The 4,178-nt window shown below is 41.7% G+C and overlaps 1 pseudogene across 1 annotated transcript; it reads left to right on the forward strand.

The window, feature by feature from the left end:
• Positions 1–2,216: 2,216 nt before the first annotated feature.
• LOC125340697 lies at positions 2,217–3,912 on the forward strand (annotated as a pseudogene). The gene has a single exon (XR_007208808.1). The product of XR_007208808.1 is annotated as an elongation factor 1-alpha 1-like (transcript).
• Positions 3,913–4,178: the final 266 nt, after the last annotated feature.

The raw sequence follows: 4,178 nt of genomic DNA on the forward strand, positions 1-4,178 counted from the left end.
AGCACACACACAAGAATGGTCTGCCTATCCTTCTTCATGAAATGATTGTTCTAACCAGTGGTTGTTTTGGTCTGAATTCTGTGCCCCCCTCAACACACATGCATTAATTGCCAGTGTGATTGGTGTTAGGAGTCAGAGCTTGTGGGGTAAAGTCCTTGTCCATGGTATTGATGCCTTACAAAAGAAAACCCAGAGAGCCAAGTTGTTTTCATGGTTTTCCACCATGAAAGGTCATAGCAAGAAGATAGCCCTCTCCAAATAGATACTCTGGAGCTCTGATTTTAGATGTCCCAGCTCCCAGAACTGTGAGAAATTTCTGTTGTTAATAAGCTACCCAATTAACCCAATTAACAGCTTAAGTCATTCCAAATCAAACATCTCATCTTAAGTATGGAACAACTGCTTTGTCTGGCTTTATAAAACCATCCTGCATCACAAAGAAGTGTTTTTTTATTTTGTTTTGTTTTTAAATTTTCCCTACTTGCCCAATACGAAAGGATTTCCAGACAGTATTAACTGATACTTAGGTTTCTATCTTGTAGCCACATTCTAAAATATCAAAGTCTTAGTAAACACTAAAATATCCCTATTGCTCCCTGAAGACTTCAGGATAAAAGGATAGTTCCTGCACTAGATAGTTTGTATAATATCAGGACCATAGTTATTGTCTCAGAAGGTTTCAGCTAAGCAATGGGTGCTGTTGAGCTGAAATGCCCTTTGACTTTTGGAGGAAGAATGAAAAATAGCCATATGAAACACAGCTTAAATATGGCCTAGTGGTAAAGTGCTCGCCTCGTATTCATGAAGCCCTAGGTTCGATTCCACAGCACCACATATATAGAAAAAGCCGGAAGTGGCGCTGTGTCTCAAGTGTTAGAGTGCTAGCCTTGAGCAAAAAGAAGCCAAGGATAGTGCTCAGGCCCTGAATTTAAAACCCCAGGACTGGAAAAAAATAAATAAAGACAATAAAAAAAAAAAAAAAGAAACACAACCTGACATTGTATGAGTTCCGTCTGAGGACTGGAGATTGTAAAGGACAAGAATTCTTTCCCCTATAGAATTAAAAAATGTCTATTTACATGTTTTCCACTTTGATTAGTTTCTAAGCCTGTCATAATATCTTTGTATTGTCAGCCCAACAGTTCTCATAATCTAAACATCCTCTCTCTCTCTCTCACTGTCTCTCCTCTCTCTCCCATGCCCCATCTTCTTTTTACTTGTGTTTAACTTTTATTCATTTTTAAAATTTGAGTGTGTGTGTGTGTGTGTGTGTGTGTGTGTGTGTGTGTGTGTTGGTTCTGGGACAAACTGGGCATTGTCTCTGAGCTTTATTGCTCAAGGCTAGTATTCTACCACTTGAACCAGAGCTCCGCTTCTGGCTTTTTGCTGGTTAACTGGAAACAAGAATTTCATGAACTTTCTTGCCCCAGTCTGGCTTCAAACAATCCTCAGATCTCGCCTCCTGAGTAGCTAGGATTACTGGCCCATCTATCTCTTTTAAGACATTATAAATTCATCAGAAGCTCATTTATAAGTGAAATGTGCACATTCCCATGAAAAATGACTATATGTCCCAAAAAACAACTCAAATTTATTTTCTTCCATTTCTGGAGACTACAGTATGGTGTAAAGAGGGCAATAGGGTTCACTCCTTCTGGAAGCTCTGAGAGAGAATCCTTTCTATGCCTCTGTAATTTCTAGTTGTCAATAACTCATCTTCTTTTCTTCTTTCTCTTCTTCCTGTTGAGCCTGGAACCTAGAGCCTTGTTCATGGTACACAAATGTTCTACCCTGAGATAAACCCCCATCATTCAGAAATTCTTGAAGTTTCCTGACTTGTTGTTTCATATCACTCTCCACCTATGTCTTTTTGGCCAGCTTTCAAGTGTGTCTGTGCCTCTATTCAAGTTTCTCTTCTTAAGACAGCAGTCATTACATCTAGAGCCCAGCTTCATTGAGTATAACCTTGTCTTAATTCGCTTACACCTGGAGAGTTCCTATTTCTAAATATGTTCAAATTCATAGGCACTGGGGTGTAGGCCTTGAACATCTTTTTTTAGGAGACAATCTAGATAATTGCATAACTGGTATCATAAAGAGAAGAATGCTTGGGCAAAGAGTCTTGTTTTGACTCATAATAGGATACATAAAGAATTGTGTAGCCTAAAATTCAAGTATATATTTACCCACTTTTTCACAACGGATTTGCTCAGGTGCCGTGAAAAACCACCTCTAAGTCGAAGCCAAAATGGCAAAGAAAAAGACTCACATCAACATTGTCGTCATTGGACATGTCGACTCCGGCAAGTCCACCACTGCGGATATCTGACCTACAAATGCGGTGGCATTGACAAGAGAACCATTGAGAAGTTCGAGAAGGAGGCTGCCAAGATGGGAAAGGGCTCCTTCCAGGACGCCTGGGTCTTGGATAAACTGAAGGCTGAGTGCGAATGCGGTATCACCATTGACATCTCTCTGTGGAAATTTGAGACCAGCAAGTATTACGTGACCATCATTGATGCCCCAGGACACAGAGACTTCATCAAGAACATGATTACAGGCACATCCCAGGCTGACTGTGCTGTCCTCATTGTTGCTGCTGGTGTAGGTGAATTTGAAGCGGGTATCTCCAAGAATGGGCAGACCCGTGAGCATGCCCTTCTGGCTTACACACTGGGTGTGAAACAGCTCATTGTTGGTGTTAACAAAATGGATGCCACTGAGCCACCCTACAGCCAGAAGAGATATGAGGAAATCGTTAAGGAAGTCAGTACCTACATTAAGAAAATTGGCTACAATACTGACACGGTAGCATTTGTGCCAATTTCTGGTTGGAATGGTGACAACATGCTGGAGCCAAGTGCCAATATGCCTTGGTTCAAGGGATGGAAAGTCACCCGTAAAGATGGCAGTGCCAGTGGAACCACCTTGCTTGAGGCTTTGGACTGCATCCTGCCACCAACCCATCCCACTGACAAGCCTTTGCGCCTGCCCCTTCAGGATGTCTACAAAATTGGTGGTATTGGTACCGTCCCTGTGGGCCGAGTGGAAACTGGTATTCTCAAGCCTGGCATGGTGGTTACCTTTGCTCCTGTCAATGTCACCACTGAAGTGAAGTCTGTTGAAATGCATCACAAAGCTGTGTGTGAAGCTCCTCCTGGGGACAATGTGGGATTCAACGTCAAGAACGTGTCATTCAAAGATGTTCGCCCAGGCAACGTGGCTGGTGATAGCAAGAACAATCCACCCAGGGAAGCAGCTGGCTTCACAGCTCAGGTGATCATCCTGAACCATCCAGGCCAAATTAGTTCTGGCTATGCCCCTGTGCTCACACCGCTCACATTGCCTGCAAGTTTGCTGAGCTGAAAGAGAAGATTGATCACCATTCTGGTAAGAAGCTGGAAGATGGCCCTAAATTCCTGAAGTCTGGTGATGCTGCCACTGTTGATACGGTTCCAGGCAAACCCATGTGTGTGGAGAGCATCTCTGACTATGCTCCTCTGGGTTGTTTTGCTGTTTGTGACATGTGGCAGACAGTTGCTGTGGGTGTCATCAAAGCCGTGGACAAGAAGGCTGCCGGAGCTGGCAAGGTCACCAAGTCTGCCCAGAAGGCTCAGAAGGCTAAATGAATATTACCCCTAACACCTGCCACTTCAGTCTTAACCAGTGGTGGAAGAACGGTCTCAGAACTGTTTATGTCAATTGGCCATTTAAGTTTAGTAGTAAAAGACTGGTTAATGATAACAATGCATCGTAAAACCTTCAGAAGAAAAGGAAAATGTTTGGTGGACCATTTTTTTGGTGTGGCAGTTTTAAGTTATTAGTTTTTAAAAATCAGTACTTTTTAATGGAAACAACATAACCAAAAATCTGTCACAGATTTTTGAGACCCATTAAAACAAAGTTTAATGAGAGAGAAAAAAGAAAAACCCAATCAATTTGTACCACTACCTGGAAGTGACAGATTCAATATGAAACAATTCTTTTTGAGAAACGCCATAACATAATGATCATGAAAGCATTCATGTTCTCATGGCTATCAGAAATATGGTATTTGTTTTAAATGCTAATACATATTTGGAAAAATTAGGAAGAAAATGATCTGTGGTTATTAAGCAGAAACAAAATGTTTAGGGCTCAATACCAACGATTTTATTTTCCTAGACCAAATACCATTC

The sequence above is a fragment of the Perognathus longimembris genome, chromosome 1 (genome assembly GCF_023159225.1).
Source record: "Perognathus longimembris pacificus isolate PPM17 chromosome 1, ASM2315922v1, whole genome shotgun sequence".
Lineage (NCBI taxonomy): Eukaryota > Metazoa > Chordata > Mammalia > Rodentia > Heteromyidae > Perognathus > Perognathus longimembris.